This window comes from Anabrus simplex, chromosome 6 (assembly GCF_040414725.1).
Source record: "Anabrus simplex isolate iqAnaSimp1 chromosome 6, ASM4041472v1, whole genome shotgun sequence".
Lineage (NCBI taxonomy): Eukaryota > Metazoa > Arthropoda > Insecta > Orthoptera > Tettigoniidae > Anabrus > Anabrus simplex.
Window position 1 is genome coordinate 63,472,629 of NC_090270.1, and position 27,205 is coordinate 63,499,833.

Here is a 27,205-nt window from a genome sequence, read left to right on the forward strand (position 1 = left end):
GAAAATGGTGTCCTACAAGGCTCAGTTCAGAGTATAAAACTATTTTAGTAGCTACAAATGACATCACATCATGCATTAACCCTCCAGTAAAGACCTTCCTCTTTGCTGGTGACATGACTATTTTTTGTAGAGTTCGCAACCTGTCAACCACCCAATTTTTTTTTAGAAAATTCTCATGCAGATATTGCCAAATGGGGAAAGCACACAGTCTTTACCTTTTATTCAACCAAACCTAAATGCATCTTATTCTCCAAACAAAAGAGCGATAGTAACTGCCCAGAATTGTACCTCAAGGGAAATTAAAATTGAGATAGTAACTGAAATAAAAATACTAGGAATGAACTTTGACAGAAAATTAAAATGGAACTCTCATCTAAAAACTGTAAAAAATATTGTCTACATCGAATTAATGGACTCAAATTATTGGCAGCTAACAGCTGGGGAGCAGATTTTCATGTATTAATGTGCACTAACAAATCTATAATTCTCACCAAAATGGATTGTGGTTCTATTATACATAATTCAGCTACAACATCCTCACGGAAAATGCTTGACCCGATTCTAAACACATCTCTCAGGATTGCCTTGGGAGCATTCAAAACTAGGCCGATCTCAAGTTTATTAAATGAATCTAATGAACCCCCGCTTCGGACTCGCAGAAAACAACTGACTATCAATTACGCAGTAAAAACAGCGCCTTCTCCACACTCCAGAGCACATGCTTATGTTTTCCCACGCTATCAGCCTCAACGCTATTCCCCGCAACAAAAGAGAGATATACCCTTCCACATTAGGTTTAAGCAATACTTACAGGAAATTAATTATTCAGTTCCCCTCGACTGCTTCAAGAACGGAAAAAGACATCACATTCCCTCCATGGAAAGCTGAACCACCACCAATAATATTAGAATTAATTGAATTCAATAAACAAACAACAGTCACTGCCGTATTTAAGAAAATGCTATCTGAAAAGTGTGAAAGTTTGACCAGACATGTTCCTATATGCATTGATGGCTCCAAAACCGAATATGGTAGCTGCTGTACTGTTGTCCACCCTGATCACACAGTGAAGTATGCACTACCAGCTCCATGCTCCATATTCACATGTGAACTGTATATTATCCTAAAAGCTATGGAATTCATGAAGAGTTCCCCCAGAATGGAACCTTTTTCAATCCTTAGTGATTTTTTATCAACAGTAAAACTGATTCAAAATGTATCATCCTCAAATACATTAGCCCAAGACATACTGCATACTTACAATACTGTGAAAAATAAAGGACAGCAAGTTACCATAATATGGATACCCTCACATATGTTAATAAAAGGCAATGAATAAGCTGACATATCAGTTAAGAAGCAACTCGTCTTCCTGTATATGATCCAAACTTTGTAACACTCCACACAGACTCGCTCCTTTTCTTACTAAAAAGATCCGAAAACAATGGTTAACTGACTGGACACGGAAAAAACCCACAGAAATCCATGATATCGGGCGTGGATCTACAGATAAATTTGATTTCATTTCTCCATTGTCGAGAACAAGTGCTCATTTCTAGAATACGTATAGCAAACTGGCTCATATACATACCTTCTCTAACAAACCTCCACGAATATGTGACACCTCTCAAAAAAGAAAAACTGCTGACCACATGTTACTGGAATGCCATCTATACGATCAACAAAAACAATTGTGTATATTTAACCAGAATAATAGTGTATGTGACATCTTGAACAAAGATACTTAGTGTAAAAACATCATTAAGATTTTTAGACAAACAAATCTATTCAATGACATGTAATCACTACCTGATCGATATGTACTATTGTTATTTTTGCAATTGTAACTCTATGTAATCAACGCAATTATTCCTTTATGTATAATTAAAAATGTCGCGATATGACTTTCTAAGTTAAAGCGACAATAAATAAACCAAAAAAATAATTTGAGGATTAGAAATCTTAGTCACTCCATTGCAATCTTAATGTTAATCAACAAAGGGAAATCACTCTTTTTCCCCTTAGTTTACACGTTTCGCAACAGGGAATAGAACAGTATCCTCGTATTTTCAGAAACTCTATGTTTAAACCACCAAATTTGGAACTTTACATAAGTAAAAATGTTTTAAAACTTTCCCCCCAAGCGATCTGCCGGAGCTATCACATGTCATTACCTTGCTTTGCTGGGCCTTCCGAAAGACACCCGCAGCCCCTGCCTCCGTTTGGAGGTGCCGCACTCATAAACTGGAGTGATGAAGATGACAACACGGCCCTGAAGAGTTCAACTTTTATAGTATTTCGAGGGGAGGTTTCCAGAACTTCTTTACAGATAGGCTGGATTCCCTTACACACCCCCAAGTTTAATTGTCTAGCGAAAATGATTACAAATTTCTGATTGTTTGATTAGTATTGAATCAGGAACCAGCAGAAGTGATGACAACGTTTACACATTAACAAAACAAACTGTCTATATCAATACAATCGTAACTGTTCTGGGGTTATCTGTAGAACGCAGGGGTGAAAGAAGGTGCGGGCTGGAATGGTTCTCTCTACGATAGTCAAATATGAATTTAAAATTTAAAATAAAGAGTTTATTTCTTTTCAGAAATTAAATTTTTACAAAATATCAGGTAGAGGTAGTCAGGTACAAAGTAGAAAAACATAAAACATAAAAGACTAGTTACAAGTTGAGCTTCAAGCTCATAACTTACCAACAATTACAAGTTACGGCCTTCCAAAGGCACCATTCAATAGTACACAGAAATCTATTACAGAACCAGAAAAGAGCTTAAAGGCTCTACAACTTCAAAAAGGAAACTGTGCTCCCAATCTTTACAGCCTGATTCAGGCAACCTTTAAGTTACATTTGAGATTAGAGCTTCTTTGCTCAATAAAATTACATTTCTAGGCCTCTCTAGGCACAATGTACAGTTTAAAACGCCAGATTATTTACCTTTTATATGACACAGGGGTGTCTATTACCCATACTACTGGGTTTTCATGAAAAGAAACAGGTTACGTTACTGGGCCAAACACAAAATATATGGAGGCGTAGACTTGCGCTCCTCGAAATCAGAAATTAAAACCCTACTTGGGCTTGTGGCCTGACGATGCAGAGGCTAATCCCACACTACTGAGGTGACTAGGATGACAAGTTAATTTATGATTTACAAGAGAAAAACCGTTACAAAAGTCGTAGTTACCTGAATATTAATTGAAGGGAAATTCAAGAGGGTAACGAACTCTCTATCCCCGATTTACAGATTAAGTCCTTAGTATTCACATGAAATTTTACATTAGAAGGAAGAAAATTTACATTTTAGAAAACAGGCGGTTACATAGTTAAGGATTAGAACCTTCCCCTCGGATCAGCTTGCGGAGATAACCACTTAGATGGAAAAACTATTGGCCATTACCTTAGCTGATGTTCTGCCTGCCGAAGATTGCGGCCGCCTCCTCCTGTCTTAACCCGCACACTCAGTAAGTCGACGATCAATAAGACAAGTTAGCTCGAAAAGCTACAGCTTTTATAAACGAGGGGAAGATTCGAGGAGGCTCTGGACTAAATCCGGACACACCCTCTCATTTTTATTGGCGGATAAAATAGGTACAAGAAACGTTTGATTGGCTGAAAAATAAATACAGAAAATTGGTGATTGGCCAGACTCCAAAGCTGGCGGGATGAGAACGAAGTGTTGCAAACCTTGAAAAAATAATGAAAGTCCACTCAGTTGAGAAAACCTATAAACAAAAAACTTCTTTAGATTTCTAGTTATTTCACTTTGCACCAGAGTGCATGACCATCAGTTCTTTCATAGAGACATCTATGGAGAAACGTCCAAATTTCTTGAACCAAGTTATACAACAAAACAACGAAATATAGTCAGTTTAGGAAACTTTAAAATAACATATTACTCTGTCATTCAGTAGTGACATCTTCTGAACAATGTCCCAACATCGTGCACTAACTGTTTCAAGTTTTGTATGATAGATAACGGTCTCCAAGGCGATTCTTTTAAATGCGCGGTGTTGAGGTGTACCTCTCGGTACAGTAACGACCGTGTGTCTGTACCTTGAATATTTTGGCGAAATTTTCATTGAGTTAGACGTTTCAGGTGGTAATAATGACAATCTGCATATTTCTTAAACTTTGGTGTCTGTTCGTCTGTTTGTTTGTCTGAGTTCTTATAACTTGAAACCTACTGGAAATATTTCCAGCAAACCTACTATTTATAATCCACCTGTCCTTGGATGGGTTTTAGAGCCAATATTGTTTCTAAATCCCTGAAGTGACTGGGGATTTAATGAAACCGAAAGCGCGATTTTGCACTCCCACAAATTATACACAACCGAACTTCATAGAAATCCACTTGCCTTAATGGAAATCAATTTCTAAACCTTTTTTCTCATGTGCATCATTCCGATATGTGTGTTGTATGTGGGGTATTCAGCCCGAAGGCTAGTTGGATCCTCAACAGATCCATCATTAGCTGCGGGTGAACGGTAAGTCGTATCAAAGGACGGATGGCACAATCTCGGTTCGATTTGGTGTGATCTTCAACTTTGGTCCTATGACGTTTTATCGTATCTCTATTCCTTATACATTAGATTTGTATAATGTTTCAAACTCAGTCTTACCCATAAATAGATGAGATAGGAAAAAATATCATAAGACCAGCCATTTAGACCGCTAAATGAGGCATCTTATGGTACAATCCATTTGTTGATTGATTAATGAGGGAGATGTCATTAACGGACCGTTTTTCGGTACAAATCTCAGCGGACTTAACTCAAGAGCGGGTGGGTGTAAAGCGTATTTCTTATAACTTGATAACTACTGGAGATACTTCAACCAAACTTCATATTTCGCATCCACCTGTCCAGAGCTGTTTTTTTTTAGGTCCATATCATGTCAAATTTCCGGAATGTACTGGGGATTGATAGGAACGAAACAGTGATTTTACTCTTCCATAATATATACAAGACTCGAAATAGACAAACCTCGATGGAAACACATTTCTGAACCTTTTTCCTCTGGCTAGAATATTGAAATTTGACAAATTATATGTCTTAGCCTGCAAGCGACGGAAAGTTATCAAGATTTTTATTTATTTCACTTTCTGCCCCCAAAATATATCGAAATATTCAGGCAATTTTAATGTCGGTGCATACCTTCGTTTCGAGGTATTTTGCGGGTGAACGGTAAGTCGTATGAAAGGACGGATGGCACAATCTCGGTTCGATTTGGTGTGATCTTCAAATTTGGTCCTATGACGTTTTATCGTATCTCTATTCCTTATACGTTAGATTTGTATAATGTTTCAAACTCAATCTTACCCATAAATAGATGAGATAGGAGAAAATATCATAAGACCAGCCATTTAGACCGCTAAATGAGGCGTCTTATGGTACAATCCGTTTGTTGATATGTCGTATCGTTTAACTGCAGTTAATCAGTAAATGAAGGTTTGCAATAGTGTAAGAAGCAAACATCTCGTATGTCGAACTATATATATTCACTGAAGTCGACTTGTAGCGATGTAGAAAAAAGTGTGTCTGCAATAATAATTAATATTTTACAAATCAATAGTGACTCAGTACTCTCCACATCGACTTTGACTGGCAATAGGAATGGGATCCCCCAACTCCTGTGTAAATGGCAGCAGTAAGGAGGGACTACCGTTGTAATGAATAATTGCCCTTCTCGACTTGACTCGCAGAAGTCAAGGCAGCATGTAATTTTGTTCAAAACTCCTCCTAAGCGATTGTGTTTGGGAGTAGGTATGTGTGTCCCCCATTATAAACTAATTTGCCCATCTAAAATATGACTGGCATTAGGCATAGTGGCCTACTTTTATAATGGAAACTCACTAACTCGGTGTGAAAAGCTTTTAGGAAAAGGCCTGTTATTATAATGATAACAGCACAACTCAGTTTTGACTGGCAGTAGGGAAGGTGCCTGCAATTATAACAAAAAGTCCACAATTGTAATCTATCAGGAAGTAGGAAAGGGGGCCTGCCATTTTAACGAAAACTTCCCAAATCGATTGTGACCCAGCAGTAGGTAATGGGGCCAGCCATTATAATGAAGACATCCCTAGTACATTCTGAATGTTAGTAGGCAAATGAGCCTGTTGTTATCATCACAACTCCGCAACCCGCACTTTACATTAGAAAGAACCTGCCCCTGCTGTTTCTGGATAACGCTAAGATACATGCAATTAAAAAAAAACATTTTCACTGTAATTTACAGTAATTTACTTCGATACCCGTATACAATGTAGAATACCGTAGCGAAGCACAGATACATTTGCTAGTTTCTTAATAAATCAATTAGAGCTCGATCCGCTAGAGGGAGTAACAAAACCGATGACAGTGGTATCTAACGGTTAAAACCCAAATATCTTAATAACATCTGTTCAAGGTAGATTACATAGATGGCCTTATAGAAGGCCCGGATTTTAACTGACCGGAGAAGGTGTGCCCCTGGTGCAGATATACTGTATATTTAACAGATATTCAAACAGGAATTGAATAGTGGCTCAGATATGTTAACTTTGATGCGGACATTTTCTCCCGAAACCGGAGTTTTTATCGTAAGGACAGGTTAGGGACGATAGAAGGGGGAGTATTCATACTGCTGAAAGATGAATTTGTGAGTTACGAAGAAGTTAAGGATGAGAAACATGAAATTGTAGGCATAAGATAATAGGAAACTTGATGTTTTTGGTGGTGCACAGACCTTGCACGACTAGCGCTGGTGCGGAATTTTTTGAAAAATAATCGTTTTGTGGAGAACGGCACAAAGGAACATTACAGCAGCGGGTGATCTGAATTAGCCAAATGTTTACTGGGAAGGGAATGCGAATGACAGAAAGTATGACCATTAAATGATGAAAAAGTTAATAAGGAAGGACATCTGAATCAGAAAGTACTGGAACGAATTAGAGGGAAAATATTCTAGATGTAGTGCTGATAAAACCAGATGAGCTCAATAGAGAAACTGATGTGACAGATGGTATAAGTGAACATTACTCTTTGTCGTTAAAAATTGTGACAGAAATGAGGGCTGTAAAATTAGGATTATTATGCAAGACTGTATGGTTGACAACAGAGACATGGCGGAATATTTTAAAATCAAATGTGATCAATGGAAAATGGCAAAAAATGTAAACGGGCCATGGGATAGATTTAAAGCAATTAATGAGGAGTGCGAAAACAGACATGTACTTTTAAAAGTGATAACGTCCTATTATAACATAAAAGTGAAATAAAAAGGTTAGGAAAGGAATAGATTTAGTAATGATTTTAGGGATAAGGAGATACGGAAGGAATTTTCTAAGAAATATAATTTTTTACAATATCAGCTTAAGATACTGATATATTATGGCAAATATAATTGTCAACCATGTAATTTTTAGAGAGGAATGGAAGGATATGTGTAATTTTTTTATTTTAAAAATGATATTCGTAGTGCCGTTGACCTCTGTAGATCTTTTGCCACTACTTGCACCATATGATATGAACCTGCGTGTAATTGTAATTGCCAAAGTGTAGAGTGTTGAATGTAAGGAAAGGCGCGTTAAGGACGACACAAACACCCAGTTCCCAGGCCAGGGATATTAATAATTTACAATTAAAAACCCCTTACCCAGTTAGGAATCGAACCCGGGGCCGCCCGCTGACAGGCGGACGCATTGAACCCTACACTGCGGGGCCAGACATATGTATAGATACTGTACTTTAAAATTAAAATATACCGGGCGAGTTGGCCGTGCGCGTAGAGGCGCGCGGCTGTGAGCTTGCATCCGGGAGATAGTAGGTTCGAATCCCACTATCGGCAGCCCTGAAAATGGTTTTCCGTGGTTTCCCATTTTCACACCAGGCAAATGCTGGGGCTGTACCTTAATTAAGGCCACGGCCGCTTCCTTCCAACTCCTAGGCCTTTCCTATCCCATCGTCGCCATAAGACCTATCTGTGTCGGTGCGACGTAAAGCCCCTAGCAAAAAAAAAAAATTAAAATAAGAAAGGCTCCGGTATGGTGGAATATGAAGAAATTTATCATTTTTTTGCTGATTATTGATGTTTGGAATGTCCTCTTTAATTTGGCGAATAATACATACGTTTTTGTAACCAAGAAATGCTTAAGAGGAAGCAGTGTAGCAGTCTTTTCAGCGTTGCGTCAACTGATTCTGCACCGAACCACGGACTCTGTCCCAAAGGAACTGATACATGATGCAATCACAACACAGCCCACGCGGCAGCGAAAATATTTGTAAACAAGGAGGGTTTACAATACGCTGTCATAGAGGAATATTTTCAGAGACTTATCTGATGTAGAATTACTGAAAAAGTGTTTACATTGTCGTACCCAAAATCAGAATGAGTGCATCAACAGTGTTATTTGGTCAAGAATTCCAGAAACAGTATTTGTAGCAAATTATGCTGTCCATTTTTCATTTTTGTGTTTACGATTCTGTAATTACTTTTAACTTGTCAAACTGTGAGGCAATGAAGAAACTTAGTGTTGGGTATCACACCATACGAGCCATGTACAAGCTTGACAAAGAAAAAGAGAAAGTATTGAGGGAAGTGGAAAACGAGGCACGGGAGAAGAGAAGAAAACTAAAGAGATGGGTGGAAGAAACCTATCAGGACGATCCAGATGACCCAAGTTATGGTTCTGGAATGCACTGGAACTTTGACAGCAGTTTCTCGTAAGTTTACTTTTTTGAAAGACTTAGTGCGCCTTTCCTCGGAAACTACCTGCACGAACTTCCTGAAACTCGTGCAGCCTTGAAAGTCTGTTTCTGTGAGTATATTGAATTTTACCTCATAGTGTGCGAATTAATGACGGTACAGCACCTCCAAAACAGCAAATAAATTGGAGTATTTAAAAAAAATCAGCCAAACAAAACAGTACTTTTGGAAATCCGTGTGTTAAAGTAATAGAAAACCATCATAGGTTCAATTTTTATCAGAGATGTACACACTACCGGAATCTCTTTGGCAGAAAGAGATTTCAGGAAGGACATTCGAGTGGTCATTAATGAACCAGGGGAGTGTTTATGAGGACTTACAGAACACCGAAATATTCTGTCAGCAGAATGTTAATGCAGATTAAAGATAACGTCGATATGGAGGAGGTGACTAATACAGGTGAGTTACTGAAATTTACCTCTGATACTAACGCATTTACAGAAAGGAACAAAGTTCGAAATTTAGTAAAGCAGCTGGGATTGATACGATTTCTGGATATATATTCGTAGGGATTCAGTACCATATTTGAAATACTTACCTGATTATTGTGGCATGAATGAGGGATACCGAATAAATGGAAAGCATACAATCAGTTTGACATGTGTTGTTTGTAAGCCCTGGGAAAACATTCTTTCTCGTTATATGAGACACATTTTCTAAATTAATAATTGGTTTGATAGAAGGCAGTTCGACTTCACGGAAGGTTATTTAAGTGAGGTTCAGATATTTTAGATTTAGGAGGTCAAATGGACTGCCGAGCTAGTGGCAGTGCGGGTTGAGTCACGTACCTATCAATTTGCTTTTGGGAGATATTGGGATCCAACTCCACGTTTGGCTGCCCTGAAGATTGCTTTTCGTAGATTCAAATTCTCACGCTAGGAAAAAGCTGGGGTTGTACCTTAATTAAGACCACGGTCGGTTTCTTGCCGGGCGGTCTGACGTAAAGCAGATTGAAAGAATTCAAATGGAGTGTATCGCTTTTGACCTATCTTGGGCTTTTGACTAGGTAGATCATGGGAAATTACTGATGAGAATGCGGGTTATTGGACTAGGGAAGAAAGTTGTTGAATGGGTGGCTACCGTTCTAGGAAAGAGAACACTGAGAATTAACGTAGGTCAAGTGATATCCGATCATGTAATGATGAAGGGAGGGGTCCCACTGGACACTGTTATTGGACCTTTATATTTTACTAGCAAATGTACCCGTGCTTCGCAACGGTATTCTACATTGTATCCGAATACCGAAGTAAATACTGTACATGCAGTAAATAAGATTGTTTTAAAATTGCATGTCTCTTAGCGTTATCCGAGAAACAGTATGGGGAGGTCCGCAGACGTTGTTTCCAATGCAAAGTGCGAATTGCAGAGTTGTGATGATAACGACAGGTCCACTTGTCTGCCGCAACTCACTATGCGTAACGTCAGTCACATTTTGATGGGTAAATTTGCTTATAATCGGGTGCATCTATACCTAATGATAAAGAGAATCAGGTAAAAGAGTTTAAAAAAATACACGCTCCCTTGCCTTCTGCTAGTCAAATCAAGAAGGGAATTATACATTACAACGGTACACAGGGGTTGGAGAACTACCCCATTCCTATTGCTAGTTAAGGTCGATGTGGGGAGTACTGATTACAACAGCAGACGCCCTCCTGCTGAGAGTCACTTTTGATTTGTAAAGTATTAATTACAATGTAAGACACACCCCTTTCTAGATCGCTAAAAATCGACTTAAGTTAATAAATGTAGATCGACATACGGAAGTATATGCATGTTCACCTTCGTTTACAGAATGACTGCTGCTAAACGGTGCATTCATATTGAAAAACGGATTTTATTAAAAGACGACTCTGGCCTCATTGAGCTATCTAAATGGCTGGCCCTATGGTATTTCCTCGTATCTCATCTATTTAAAGGCAAGATTATTTTAGAACCGTTGAATAGGGTGAAATTTGTGTAAGGTTTTCACACAGTGAATTACTTTTCAGATACTTATGCGACAGCTTCAAACATAGAATTTGGCTGGGTGGGCCAAAATTCGTGTAGAATTTGATGATCCCATCTTTCCTATAAGTGAATCAAACCATCAATTTACGTGTACAGAGTGCAAAATTTAGGTAATTCCAGAAATAGAGCCAAATTTAACATAAGGGATAGAGACACAACAAATGTTATAGGATCAAAGTTGTAGATCACTCTAAATTGAACGGAGATTGTGCCATCCGTTTTGTGATACGACTTACTGTCTAGCCACCAAACACCTCGAAAGGAAAGTCTGCACCGTCATTAAAATTGCCTCCATATTTCGATATTTTTGGGGGGTAAAAATTATTTTTTAAACATCTCGTAAATCTTCCATCGATTACAGGCAAAAAGCTTTAATTTTGCCAAATTTCTAATTTCTAACTCGTCTGGGAGATTGTGCTGCCATCTTGATATGGGGAGGGGGTTAAAAATTAGGATTTTCAGGAAACGTTTAAGCCCATGAAACGTATAGGTCATCCTTCAGGATAAATATCACCGACTGTGTTCTTATGCAGATTTGAAAATTCCCAACGTGTCCCTCTTAGAGAATTTTGAGAATTTTAGATTTGTCTAGGGAACCTGAAGTCATCAGCTTGTCTGGTACCAAGTTTTAAGTTTCTAGGATGCCTAAAATGGTCTCATTAATTCACGTCTGTTTTCATTTTTATGCCTTAATTTATATATGTATAGTACAGTATATATAGATCGCGCCAAACTGACGTTTATTTATTAATATGGATTTTATATTTCACCCGCTTCCGAAGTGGTTCTAGGGGCGTCTTACTCCCACAGTGTGTTTTCCAGGTAGTAAGTCATACTGAAACATATACACGTCTATTACCTTGGGCATATTTGACACTTTATTTTTTCACCCTTTCTCACCCTCTATGCCAAAGGGGGGCATTTTTGACAATTTATTATTTCACCCTTTCTCACCCTCTATACCAAAGGGGCTGGGCTTTAAAAATCCGGAATGTTACTATTCATCTCAGCGACCCGGAAAACTATGGATTAGGCAGTATATTCGATTATTATTATTATATCTCATTACCCTCCCCCCTAAAGGGGGTCAAACTTTGAGTTTAAAAAAACCGGGAGTGTTACTATTCATCTCAGCGACCACGAAAACTATGGCTTCGACACTATTTTCAATTATTTTTAAATATGAATCCCCCTCAACCCCACCAGAAAGAGGGATGAACTTGGACTTGTAAAATATCCGGGGTCTCACCATTCATCTCAGCGACCCCGACAACTATGGATTCAACATTATTTTCATTTATTTTTATATATCACTCTCCAATTTCAACCCACCACAAAGGGGGCTGAACTTTAAAAAATTGCGGAGTGCCAGATGGCAAAAAGTTCAGTCGACATAAAGAGCAGAATTTCCCAAGCAAAAATTGCTTTTTACAAGAAAAGGATACTACTTACGTCAAGGAATTTAAATGTGGAGACCAAGAGGAGTTTTATTAAGTGCTATGTCTGGAGTGTGGCTTTGTATGGTTCAGAAACGTGGACTATTAGTGCATGTGATAAGAAACGTTTGGAAGCATTTGAGATGTGGTGCTGGAGGAGGATGGAAAAGATCTCATGGACAGAAAAACTCACCAATGAAGAAGTTCTTCGACGAATAAGTGAAAAAAGAACCTTTTTAGCAACAATAAGAAAAAGAAGAGACCAGTTAATTGGCCATCCCTTTAGGCACAATGGATTCATAGTTAATGTCATAGAAGGAAAGATTCAAGGTAAAAGAGGAAGAGGAATACCTAGACTGCAATATTCAAGACAGATCAGAGATGACGTAGGAACAGGCTCATATGTGGAAATGAAGAGATTAGCGGATTACAGAGAAGAGTGGAGAAGACGAATTGCTGCCAACCAATCTTAGGATTGAGAATTAAGAAGAATTAAGAAGAGAAGATTATTCATCTCAGCGACCCCGAAAAGTATGGATTCTACACTACTTTCGATGATTTTTATATCTCAGCCCCCTCGCTCATCGGTGCCTAAGGGTTCCTGGGGTGTCCTACCCCCACCTGGTTTGTCTACTGATACTAAAATTTCGAAGTGTACAATTCACCTCGGCGAAATCGAAAACTATGTATTCGACACTATTTTCGATTAATTTTATATATCAATACCCCCTCGCCCCCGATCCCAAAGGGGGATAAACTTGGACTTATAAAATAAACGGATTCTCACTATTCATCTCAGCGACCCCGACAACTATTGATTCGACACTATTTTCCATTAACTTTATATAACATTCTCCCATCTCCCCCACCACGATGTTGGCTAAAATTGGACTTAAAAAAATTCCGGAGTGTGACTATTCATCTCAGCGACCACGAAAAGTATGGATTCAACATTACTTTTGATGATTTTTCTATCTGAGCCCTTTTGCCCCCCTGCCCCTAAGGTTTCTTGGGGTGTATTACCCCCACGTGATTTGTCTTCTGATACAAAAAATCCGGGGTGTCATTATTCATCCCAGCGACCCCGAAAACTGTGGATTCGACACTATTTTCTATTATTTTTATATATTACTCCCCCATCGCCCCCCACCCCGAAAGGGGCTGAACTTGGACATTTGAAAATTCCGGAGTGTCACTATTCGTTTCAGCGAGCCCGAAAAGTATGTATTCGACACTACTTCCGATTATTTTAATATCTCACCGCCCTCGCCCCCCCCCCCCCGCCCTTAAGGTTTCCTGGGCTGTCTAACCCCCACGTGGTTTGTCTCCTGATACTAAAAACCCGGACTGTACAATTCCCATCAGCGACCCCGTAAACTATATATTCGGCACTATTTTCGTTTAATTTTATATATTACTCCCCCCTTGCCCCCACCCGAAAGGGGACTGAACTTGGACTTTAAAAAAATCCAGAGTGTCACTATTCATCCCAGCGACCCCGAAAAGGATGGATTCGACACTATTTTCGTTAATTTATGTATCTGACCCCCTTACCCCCCCCCTAAGGTTTCCTGTGCTGTCTTGCCCCCACGTGGTTTATCTCCTGATCCGAAGTGTACAATTCTCCTCGGCGACCCCGAAAACTATGTATTCGACACCATTTTCGTTTATTTTTATATATCACTCCCCCCTCGCCACCCACCCAAATGGGAGCAGAAATTTGACTTTTAAAAAAATCGGGAGTGTCACTATTCACCTCAGTGACCCCAAAAACTATGGATTCGACACTATTTTCGAATTTTACCTGAACCCCCTAACCCCCACCCCTAAGGGGGTTAGTGGTGGCTTACCCCCACAGTGCTCGTCTCCAGATAGCAAATAATATGTGTTCAAAATTTGATTGAAATTTCTCCATTGGTTTAGGAGATGTGTCATTTACACACATACATTTATCATCAGTCTCCCCTCGCCCCCCACCCAAATGGGAGCAGAATTTTGACTTTTAAAAAATCGGGAGTGTCACTATTCACCTCAGCGACCCCAAAAACTATGGATTCGACACTATTTTATATTATGTTTTTACCTGACCCCGCTAACACCCCACCCCTAAGGGGGGTAATGGTGGCTTACCCCCACAGTGCTCGTCTCCAGATAACAAATAATATGTGTTCAAAATTTGATTGAAATTTCTCCATTGGTTTAGGAGGACATGTGTCATTTACACACATACATTCATCATCAGTCCCCCCTCACCCCCCACCCAAATGGGAGCAGAATTTTGACTTTTAAAAAATCGGGAGTGTCACTATTCACCTCAGCGACCCCAAAAACTATGGATTCGACACCATTTTCGATTATTTTTTACCTGACCCCCCTAACCCCCCACTCCTAAGGGGGGCTAGAGGTGGCTTACCCCCACAGTGCTCGTCTCCGGATAGCAAATAATAAGTGTTCAAAATTTGATTGAAATTGCTCCAGTGGTTTAGGAGGAGATGTGTCATTTACATACAAACATACAAACATACAAACATTCATTTTTATATATATAGATAACATATCACATGGCCGCCAGAGCCGCACATTCTACTCCCGCACTAATGGCGAATGAAATGTCTAATAACTGATTTTTTTACGCCTCCAAGAAGGTTACGTCAGAATACGAAGAGTTAACAGCAGGACGGCCGCTGGCTGGTATGTCCACAGTGCTACTCGTCTAATGCGCCCCCTTGCGTTAACCCAAATATGCCTACCGTCCTTTTGAAAAGACAGCTGACCCTCTTCTATTATTTGTCAGCCCCTGTATAATGAGTTCGGTTTAATAATATTGCAGTATTAGAGGGAAAGGTATGAATTTGCACACTACACATTTTAGTTTAGTTTAGTGAGCCTACGTGTGTGTGGTGTGCGGCTCTAAAGAAAACACATTTTACAATCATGGAAGACAACGTGCGCCTACGAATTTAAATGTAATAAGATTAATTTTACAAGTACCTCACTATTCTTTTTTTCATACCGTATATTCTCTTGGCATGCAATCACCAAATTGTTTAGTTTAATGGTGTCCTTTAGGCAAATGTGGGTCAATAACAACCTTCGTTTTGGTTTTCAGGTTTAGTGTGTGCACCGGAGGAGGATGATGACGATCTTAGTAAAACTGAGATGTCTCGTAAAGAGAAGAAAATCTCTCTCTCTTAGTCCAACCCTTCGTAAGGGTGTAGTGGCATCACGCGACAATCCTTTTGGTGATCTTCCTCCAGGAGTCTCTGCTTTGGGCATGGTGACTTGCTTGCTGTAAGCTCATCCTGGTTAAGTTCTTGATCTGGTCCATCCATCGTAACGGCGCACGTCCTCTAGGTCTTCGGCCTTCGACTTTTCCCTCTATGATAAATATTTCCATTGCCTCCTGCCTTCTGGCAATATGACCAAAATATCCGAGTTGTTTTTGGTTGATAAGGGTCGACAGTCTTGTTCTGATGCCGAGCTGTTGCAGGATCGATTCATTAGTACGGTGTGCTGTCCATGGTATTCGCAGTAGTCTCCTATAGCACCACATTTCTAGAGCATCAATCCTGCGGCGATCCGCCGTCTTCATCGTCCAAGTTTCTGCTGCATAGGTCGCGAAAATAACCTCTCTGAAACAACCACACTTCTTCTATGAGTACAAATCTAGAATGCGACTAGTAGATAGTGGTAACCAGATTGTTAGCCTCTACATAATTTTCATTCGTAAAAGGAATGGTGTTTTCCACTTATAACTCATTGTATTGATGTGTGTGAACAAAATGCGTGTTAATAGTACAGACTGAATAAAGATAAATTAGACCAGCTGATCTTCCGCAGACGGGTTGTAACTGTCCTTCTAGAAACAAGCAAGCAGACTACTGCCAGGAAGATATGTCGGCTTCGTATTCTTGAGAACGCACTCTCCAGGTATGATGAAAGAAACCGTATCATCATAGCACAAGGCAAGGAAACGCGGTGCAGAATTGGTCACAAGAAGGCATCCATGAAATGTGGGAAGTGTGATGTTGCATTGTATATCAAACTAGCTGATGTACCCGTGCTTCTCTACGGGATTCTCAGAAAGACTGACTTTGTGGTTTTCCTAACTGAAATCAACATAGGTCATTACAAAAACGTAAGTATTAATGTAACGATTAAAAGCAATGCTGTCATATAAAATACTCGATCAAATGGAAAGCCGCACATTTTATCACTTTTAACGAACAGTGCTGCGGTTAGATTGCGTTGCCAATCTAATAGTCCAAAATTCCAGAGATGGGATGACCAGGCTGCAGATTACCATGAACACTCATCTGCTATTATTCCGTTAAATATGCACACTGTTCATTCCAATCAGTGCCTCAGAGTAGGGATTGAATAGCCCGAATGCTATTATGATCCAGTGTGTTACGTACCAGTAGTATCAGAAAATTTATAAACCAGGGGAATGGCATGCTAAAGAAGAAAGTTATCGAACTCCACAGCTATTTCCCATCAATATTCAGGCAGGCTGTTACACTCTGTACGACTGGGCGAGTTGACTGTGTGGTTAGCGGTGTGCAGCTGTGAGCTTGCATCCGAGAGATAGTGGATTCGAACCCCATTGCCGGCAGTGCTGAAGATGGTATTCTGTGGTTTCCCACTTTCACACCAGTCAAATGCTGGGCCTGTACCTTAATTAAGGCCTAAGGCACTCCTAGCCCTTTCCTATCCCATTGTCGCCATAAAACCTATCTATGTCGGTGCGACGTAAATCAAATAAAAAGTACTCTGTACGCAGCAGTAATCCTATCTACCGGAGATGAGGGGCAACAGAAAACACAAAGCACATCACGACAAACAATGGTCAATGTAATGGTATTGTTGATCAATGTTATGAGCTTTCTACACTGACTGACAAAGCAAATGCAACACCAAGGAGGAGTGGTTCGAAAGGGATGAAAGTTGGGGAAAAAACAGAGACGGCACGGATGAATAATTGATGTTTATTTCAAACCGATATGCAGGTTACACAATGCGCACGGCATCGACTCAGTAGGATGTAGGACCACCGCGAGCGGCGATGCACGCAGAAACTCGTCGAGGTACAGAGTCAATAAGAGTGCGGATGGTGTCCTGAGGGATGGTTCTCCATTCTCTGTCAACCATTTGCCACAGTTGGTCGTCCGTACGAGGCTGGGGCAGAGTTTGCAAACGGCGTCCAATGAGATCCCACACGTGTTCGATTGGTGAGAGATCCGGAGAGTACGCTGGCCACGGAAGCATCTGTACACCTCGTAGAGCCTGTTGGGAGATGCGAGCAGTGTGTGGGCGGGCATTATCCTGCTGAAACAGAGCATTGGGCAGCCCCTGAAGGTACGGGAGTGCCACCGGCCGCAGCACATGCTGCACGTAGCGGTGGGCATTTAACGTGCCTTGAATACCCACTAGAGGTGACGTGGAATCATACGCAATAGCGCCCCAAACCATGATGCCGCGCTGTCTAGCGGTAGGGCGCTCCACAGTTACGGCCGGATTTGACCTTTCTCCACGCCGACGCGCCACACGCGTCTGCGGTGACTATCACTGACAGAACAGAAGCGTGACTCATTGGAGAACACGACGTTCCGCCATTCCCTCATCCAAGTCGCTCTAGCCCGGCACCATGCCAGGCGTGCACGTCTATGCTGTGGAGTCAATGGTAGTCTTCTGAGCGGACGCCGGGACTGCAGGCCTCCTTCAACCAATCGACGGGAAATTGTTTTGGTCGATATTGGAACAGCCAGGGTGTCTTGCACATGCTGAAGAATGGCGGTTGACGTGGCGTGCGGGGCTGCCACCGCTTGGCGGCGGATGCGCCGATCCTCGCGTGCTGACGTCACTCGGGCTGCGCTTGGACCCCTCGCACGTGCCACATGTCCCTGCGCCAACCATCTTCGCCACAGGCGCTGCACCGTGGACACATACCTATGGGTATCGGCTGCGATTTGACGAAGCGACCAACCTGCCCTTCTCAACCCGATCACCATACCCCTCGTAAAGTCGTCTGTCTGCTGGAAATGCCTCCGTTGACGGCGGCCTGGCATTCTTAGCTATACACGTGTCCTGTGGCACACGACAACACGTTCTACAATGACTGTCGGCTGAGAAATCACGGTACGAAGTGGGCCATTCGCCAACGGCGTGTCCCATTTATCGTTCGCTACGTGCGCAGCACAGCGGCGTATTTCACATCATGAGCATACCTCAGTGACGTCAGTCTACCCTGCAATTGGCATAAAGTTCTGACCACTCCTTCTTGGTGTTGCATTTGCTCTGTCAGTCAGTGTATATTGAAGGCCTTCACATTTAGTTTTCTTTCAACTCTGTGATTTATAAAACATTTTATACCGTAAACTGTAGTTTCTTATTCTCCAAATTTACACACCGATTTTCATTAAATACTGTTTACCCATTTTCTCGTTACTCGGTGCTGATATGGACTTGTAACAAAAATCCAAATTCATGAATATCTTTGCGATCATAGCCAGTACGGTAACAATGTATAAGACATGAATAATAGGAAATTTAATACTATATAACCTTAGTTATGTAGCATTCATCGGTTACACCTCTAATAAGAAATATTTGAGAATTACATTTTAGGCCTTCCACTAAACTACCATTTCACTCAGCATGAATAAAATAATTTACAGCCTAGACTATAGCAAGTTATTTCCTGACTCTACATACCGATTTTCATCACGATAGGACTACTAATAACAATATTCGAGAATTAAATTTTAGGCGTTCCTCTAAACTACCATTTTTCTCAGCGTGAATACAATTATTGATAGCCTAGATTGTAACAACTTATTCCCCAACTTTGCATACCCATTTTCTTTAAAATACGACCACTAATAACATAAATAGTTGAGAATTCAATTTTAGGCCTTCCCCTAAACTACCATTTCACTCAGCGTGAGTAAAATGATTTATAGCCTAGATTGTAGAGGCTCATCCCCCGACTTCACATACCGATTTTCATTAGACCACTAATAACATAAATAGTTGAGAATTCAATTTTAGGCCTTCCCCTAAGCTACCATTTCACTCAGCGTGAGTAAAATGATTTATAGCTTAGATTGTAGAGGCTCATCCCACGACTTCACATACCGATTTTCATTAAATTCTCTTCAACCGTTTTCTCGCGATGCGTGTACAGACAGACAGACAGACAGACAGACAGACAGACAGACAGACAGACAGACAGACAGACAGACAGACAGACAGACAGACAGACAGACAGACAGACAGACAGACAGACAGACAGACAGACAGACATTACGGAAAAGCAAAAAGTGCATTTTCTTGTTACTATGGACATGACCGATACAGAAATACCATTATTTTCAAATTCTGAGCAATGTACAGACAAAACTCTTATTTTATATATAGATGCTTTGCGCAATACCATACTAAAAGAAAAAAAAACTAAGACGGGTGATGTTTTCATTCGTCGTGTGAGAAATGATTTTACACTAGACATCAAAGGTTTTGCTCAGTGCTACAATGAACGATGACTTCTATGAGAATAATGTTAAAATCTCTTTAAATATCCATAGGTGTTCTTTTCATTTTTATGCATATTTGTATGCGCGCGCGCGTGTGTGTGTGTGTGAAAAACACAAATACTATTTATTTCACTATTGTTCACAATACCGTGCCTTAAACATCTGACAACTTTATACTTGTTACCTTATTCGCCATATGCACATGTGACTAATACAGGCCTACCCCTCTTTATGTCTAACTTTTTTCTTCTAAGTTGAGGTTTACATTCACTAACTCATGCATTAACGTTAATTATAGGCCTATAACATAAAATAATGAATCTATTTAAAAATATTTTTGGCATATCTGCGATTTATAAGCGTCGTTTCCGAACGCAGAGTAGTAGGTTGGTATTTGGTATAACAGCCCTATATTTGTTGTCAACTAATCAAAAATGTCTGGCGTGTTCAGCAACGAAGAGTACACGAATAATTTGTGTATGTGGAGAATCTGGCCGGAATGGCTCGCAGATGGTATGCAGATAGCGTTGGGGACATACCAACCAGCGGCCGTCCAGTTCTTAACTCTTCGTATTCTGACATAACCTTCTTGCAGGCGTAATAACCCTGTGAAAAATAAGTTATTAGATATTTCATTCGCCATTAGTGCGGGAGTAGAATGTGCGGCTCTGGCGGCCATGTGATATGTTATAAAAGACAAAGGTCCAATAATAGTGCCCTGTGGGACCCCTCTCTTCATCCTTCCCGATTGGTTTGATGTAAAGCAATGGAGGGTATCGCTATTGACCTATCTTAGGCTTTTGACTAGGTAGGTCATGGGAGATTACGGATGAGAATGCGGGCTATTGGACTAGGGAAGAAAGTTGTAGGATGGGTGGCTGCCTTACTATTAAACATGACTCTGAGAATTAGAGCAGGTGAAGTAAAATCAGATCATGTAATGATTTGCCTGGAGAAGAAATGTTTAACCACGGAAAACCACTTCCAGGATGGCTTAGGAGGAGGGGGCGTTAAAGGTGGAGGCGCACAACTCTCTTGCCGAATTCGTCAACTTCCGTCCTGTTTCAATGAGGACGACTTTTACCTGAGATACGAGTCACCGTTCAAACTTCAGCGGATTTTTCGCACTGCCTAGTCCCTACACATCTACCGATAGTTTTAGTAGTACTTTCAACGGATTTTCCTCTACGAAATTATAGAATATTGTATATTTAGGTGCCTCCGTGCATCAGACGGCAGCGCGCTGAACTCTCAACTCTGGGTCCCATGGTTCAAATCAAGTTTACAAGATCTGTCATTTGCGCTGAAAAAGATGGAGGTGTGAATGTTTTTCTCCGGGTGCTCTGGCTTTCCCTGTCGTCTTTCATTCCATCAACGCTCTCCAGTATCATTTCGTTTAATCTGTCAGTCATTAATCATTGCCCCTGAGGAGTGCGACAAGCTTCGGCAGCCGGCACAATTCCCATTCTCGCTGCTAGATGGAGACTTCTTTCATTCCATTCCTCACGTGGTCGAATGACTGGAAGCAGGCTGTGGGTTTTTATTTCCATTATATAAGGTGTGATAAAAAAAGTGTCCGTTTGAGGACGTTGCTTATTACCAAATGCGTCCAAACAGGACCAACGTGCTGTTATTCTGTTGTTGACTGCCAAAGGACAAGCACCGGTGGACATCCATCGGAGACTGAAGATTGTGTATTGGGTAGCATGACCGTCGGAAACCACCGTCGTGGATAGGTGCACCAAGTTTCGACACAAAACACCAGTCGATCTGGGAGGACACCCTCACCCATTACGGACAACAAAAAGCGGGCGGTGGATGGGGCCTATAGACCTGATCTCTCCCCATGTGATTAGCACGCCTTTGGTCCCCTCAAAAATGCTTTAAAGGGTCGTTGCTTCCTGTCGGACGAGGAAGTGCAGCAGGACATGGTGTTGAACCACACGGGGATCTTCAACCGGGTGCATCGGGTGAATGAGTGCGTCAATGCTCACTGCGATTTTGCCTGATTTTCATCCCGATTCAGGACTGTACGGTCGTCGAACGAAAACTTTTTGATCGCCCCTTATATATTCACTTGTTGCTCTGAGATCGGAGCCCTTATCGTGTCATTCTAAAGACAATGCAATGAAATGTCCGATTCTCTGTAACTTATTCCGGTATAACGGAATAGCGACACTGCATTCTTCATACCTCCTACGACAATGTTAGTAGCACGAGGATACACGCGTGATGTGAGTATAATGGTGTGTCAGTAAGAGAGACGAAAACGCGTTGCTTCTGCGCAGGTGACGTCACGCGGGGAGCACTGCGGCTACATGGCTTGTCGCTGTTGTATTTTTAATGTGATTAACATACGTTATGTATTAAATACGTGCCGTACATAATTTGAAGCTCTTTTATTCTTTTCATTAATCTGCACGGATCACGCTTTTGAAAATGCCGGGCTGTGCAGTAGCAGGCTGTTTAAGCTACTACAGGAAAACCAAAGGATTATACCCAAAGTATTTTTCAATCCCGAAAAATAAAGATCTTGCCAGACTGTGGGAAAATGCTTGTCTGCGCAATGATAAATTTAGTGTGAAATACGGTACGTATTTATAATACACGATAAATTATTAATGTCTTTATTCCATACATGCTGTGTTAAGTTAATACAAAGTTTGTTATTACCTTATTACTTTAGGTCGAGTTTGTTCGCTTTATTTCGATGTGACGTGCTTTTAAATTCCTTTAAGACAACAACTTCTAAATTATCGGAATAAAAACAGCCGTGAATTAAAACCGGATGTATGAGACTACCACTAGGAGGAAATAGATTAACTCCTAATAGTGGCAGGAGGGCTGAGAGGGATAAACAGAGAAATCGACATAAGGATCTAGCTGAACTTCTAAGATCGCTGGCTGCTGATTTCAACAGTGAGTGAAGAAACACAATAAATACCGGTACATGTTTAAATGTTATATGACATTCCATGTTTTTTCAACTGAAAGAATAAATAACTTGTCTATGTTAATTTTTTTTTTTTTGCTAGGGGCTTTACGTCACACCGACACAGATTGGTCTTATGGCGACGATAGGATAGGAAAGGCTTGGGAGTTGGAAGGAAGCAGCCGTGGCCTTAATTAAGGTACAGCCCCAGCATTTGCCTGGTGTGAAAATGGGAAACCACGGAAAACCATTTTCAGGGCTGCCGACAATGGGATTCGAACCTACTGTCTCCCGGATGCAAGCTCACAGCCGCGAATATGTTAATCTTAGGGAAGATGAAACTGAAGAAAAGGTGGACTATAAAGGAGAAAATGGAACTAACGAGTTGGATGATTTGAGAAGAAAGATACTGTTGGAAAGAGAAAATAGTGACTTACGAAAAAATATGAAGAGCTATTGAAGAATGAATGGGAATTACTAAAACAACTAAAAAAGGCAAATGGCATTTCTGATATAATTACTTCAGTGTTCAGATATATCTTTTTCTCCAGGGAAAACCAATTTTATTAATGAACCGTGAAAATAAAATCAAGTACACCTCTGTGGTGTAGTGGTTAGTGTGATTAGCTGCGCCCCCCGGAGGTCCGGGTTTGATTCCCGGCTCTGCCACAAAATTTGAAAAGTGGTACGAGGGCTGGAACGGGGTTCACTCAGCCTCGGGAGGTCAAATGAGTAGATGTGGGTTCGATTCCCACCTCAGCCATCGTGGAAGTGGTTTTCCGTGGTTTGCCACTTCTCCTCCAGGCAAATGCCGGGATGTACCTAACTTAAGGCCCCATCCTCATCCTTCCCTCTCCCTTATCTATCCTTTCCAGTCTTCCTATCCCCCCACAAGACCCCTGTTCAGCATAGCAGGTGAGGCCGCCTGGGCGAGATACTAGTCATCCTCCCCAGTTGTATCTCCCGACCCAATGTCTCACGCTCCAGGATACTGCCCTTGAGGTAGTAGAGGTGGGATCCCTCGTCGCGTCCAAGGGAAAAACCAACCCTGGAGGGTAAACAGATTAAGAAAGAAAGAAAGAAAGAAAGAAAGGTACAACTGTTCGGCAGCCACAAACAAACAAACAAACAAACAAACAAACAAACAAACAAACAAACTGGCTCCAATGTGTCTCAAGAGGAAATTTAATGAGACCCAGTTACAAGTTACTGAAAGTTACAAATATACTGGAGAAAGAATTTAATGACCTTCACGGTAACTACCTTTACGGGGAACCCTACATATTTGACAAACTGAGAGAACCATGAAGTAATTACCGCCAGCGGTGAAAATTCCTCGAGAAGTGAGTTTAACCTTCGCACACAAGATCTTGTATTCGCTTGAAACAGTTAAGCAGGAAGAAAATTAGATAAACGTCCAAGAAAATGTCAAACATTATAAACTGCTAGAGCTACCGTATAACGCTTATGTGTAAGGCATTCATTACATAAATGTAAGAGTAAAATACTTAGAATATTAATGACAATAATAAACTGGCTGTAGTAACATATTAGTGGTCTCTCGATTGTAAACGAATACATTTTGAACGATGCGCTCTCCACAAAGCGAGAAATGTAACCGCCTTCCCTGCTTTGCTACCAGCGTGACGTCACTGCGGTAGGCTGGATGCGCACTGACACACCATTATACTTGCATCATGGATACACGTGTATAGACTCTGACGTGCTATGCTTTATCCTAAAGCGCCACACACAACTGTTAGTTCGCTCGAATCCTGCCGGCAAAGACTCATGCAAAGGACAATACAGCCCAAACGAAAATATTAAAATTCACGTGCCACCTCAACACAACGTTCTTTGTTGTGCTGAAAGGAGTGAGTTCCTGCACGCAAATTGTTGCCATAGCGAGAGATCGCGTCTGGCTATTTAAAATTTTCAGCTCTCATTTTGTTCACATATAACTAAATAAATATGGGACATGATAGGGAAGAGGAGTAATACGTGGCTCTGAACACTGAAAATTGAAACAAAAAGTTTATAATAATGTATGATTTGACCATGTGTATGAAGTATCATTACAGATCTCTCTTTAATCTCAAGATTACGTTATTACGGCGGCTCTGCTACGACATTTGGGGACAAATTTTTTGTGGGGACACAATGGTAAGACTTTGAGATTTGATTCATCGGTATCTGATTGTAAATTCCGACGTAATGATGTCATTAGTACAAAAAGGAAATACATTTCACGGCGTAAGGTATATTGAAAAATTTATAATACACTGAACATACACTCAGGGTAAACAATCAGTCTCTTGGCGACCAGTTAGTTTACGAAAAAATCTCTAGGCATATCAATTGCTTCAGAGTTAGTCGGTTTATATTTGTTTAAATGTTTTTGAAAGGTATTAATGTATTGACTGCCCATTTTGCACTACACTTATTTGTGTCTAGCTATACTTATCACCGATAACTTGTAAATGATATTGTGTTGATATGACTATTTAAAGTGTCTTTTATTTCGCCCAGCTGACATACGGTCTCTATGTGTGAACAACATGATAGCAGCTTGTTTTAAATCGCCAGACGCGATCTCTCGATCTTGGAACAGTTTGCATATAGGTATGCCCAGTTGGACGGTTGAACCTGCCCCAACCTGATTTTTCTCTCTCATTCCATCTCCAATTAACTTAACAGATTATGGTTATTGTTCCAACAATGAACATTGGTGAGCAACTGTAAATTTTGTTTTAATCTGGATTGTCTTTGTTATAGGGTTCATCGCTGGTTTGTTAGAAGAAGTGTACTAAGGGAGGACCTAAGAGATGGCACCAGTACTTCCTTGCCTCCTCCTGCTGCTGTTGGTCCTCATTATTTCAACCACAAGTACCACTCTTGATGCTGCAGTGCCTCTAGCAGTTTTATCGGATCTTCCGTCGTTTGTATATTATCAATTTGGCCGCAACTTCAGTGGTTCGCTCAAGAAGTGCATTGGAATTTGGTCAGATAAATGCCCCTGGTTACGTGGCGTTACAAAACAGGGCCCGTGCCAAAACGGAGAATGGCTTGTGTACAATAGGACAGAAGCATTACGTGTGAACGGTTCGTTTGTGTTCGTCTGTCAACCACCGCCCTGTCCACCCAAACACAGTTTATTGATTGCAGAAAATAAATGTTACCCTGATGATCACATAAGGGATATGTGTTCTGAGATGTTTTATACGAATCTGTTTGGAGAGACCTCTTGCGGTTGTGATTATAGGGAGGCTACATTGTTGAACAGCGGGAAGAAAGAATGCCATAAACTGTTTACACAGGGTCCTTGTGCCACAGGATCTTTGTTTGTACCAGTATATGATCTTGTGAACCTCGGCCAAGGCCGATGCTTACCTTCTCCGTGTGCTAAACACCTCAATGGAAATAACTCTATGGCGGAAATCACGTTGCCAGATGGACTCACGGAATGTTTTGAGCTTGGGAAACAGGGTCCTTGTAGAAATAATTATAGACTAAAAATTAACGGTAATTATTTCCCAGGTGTACCTTACTTGCAGTGTAAGATTTTTAAATTTCCGTATAGTGGAATAACGGTAAGCTTCCCAGTTAGTGCCAGATGTGTAGCAAATGACGAGGGAGAATGTTACCCAACTCTCAAGCAAAAGATGACTGACCCACATCCTGTGGAACTAGAGACTTGAATTTTGTTCTGACGTGTTCAGATGAGTACTGTATTCGAAACTCAGCTGTAATTATGATGAAAATGTTATCTTTCTGAACTGTGGCTGGTTAAAATTCTAAATGTAGACTAAACAAATACAAATAATTCCGACACAGCATTATTTTATTTTCACTACATCCTAGCTGCAGCATTTGAGTCGGTATTGGAACATTTCCTTTTGTCCCTTATCCCGTGTCGTGGTCAGGGGTGCCAGGGTTTGAAAATTAGCGCGTGTGAACTAATCCAAAGTACATAAAAGTGGAAGGGCCTCGGAGAATTTGAAATTTAACCCTCATGAAAATATTGTTTAAGGCGTTTTTGAATTTACAATCTAAACTGTTCTTTTATTAGCCGATCTTTTTAACAATAACGAATGAGTACGACAGAAGTCCATAATAATCCACATAAAATCCACATAAGAGTTAAAGGTGTGCTTTGATCACGAACAAGTTAGAAATTTTTCATTTTAAATATATGTGACTTAAAAGGGTGGAAAGTGAAGAAATACAAATTTGTGCCTCTAAAATCTTAAAAAGTATAATGCCTCAAATTTGGCGCTTATTGTTAGTATAATAATGAAAGATAGGCTCAAGTCATCACCCCAAATTTAAAATCATTGTGGGATTTCTAATTCTCACTCGTTTAGAATGTGTTTCTACGAACAGTCGACTGTTTGATGAAAATGATCACCACAGTTTCGAGTTTCTGTTTTTCTTGTTATGGACATACATGATTGCGTAGCCATTCAATTTTCTTTGCATCGTAGTATTGGGCAGGTAAGTTTCAAACCTTCACAGGGCGAAAAAAGTACGTTCT

At 40.6% G+C, this 27,205-nt stretch overlaps 1 long non-coding RNA gene across 1 annotated transcript in view; it reads left to right on the forward strand.

The window, feature by feature from the left end:
* The window catches only part of LOC137501178 (uncharacterized), a 42,008-nt gene extending 15,501 nt beyond the window's left edge, over window positions 1-26,507 (forward strand). The window contains exon 2 of the long non-coding RNA XR_011018398.1: window positions 25,447-26,507. This is a non-coding gene — a long non-coding RNA (uncharacterized lncRNA). The remainder of the gene's footprint in view (window positions 1-25,446) is intronic.
* The last annotated feature ends 698 nt before the right edge of the window (window positions 26,508-27,205 follow it).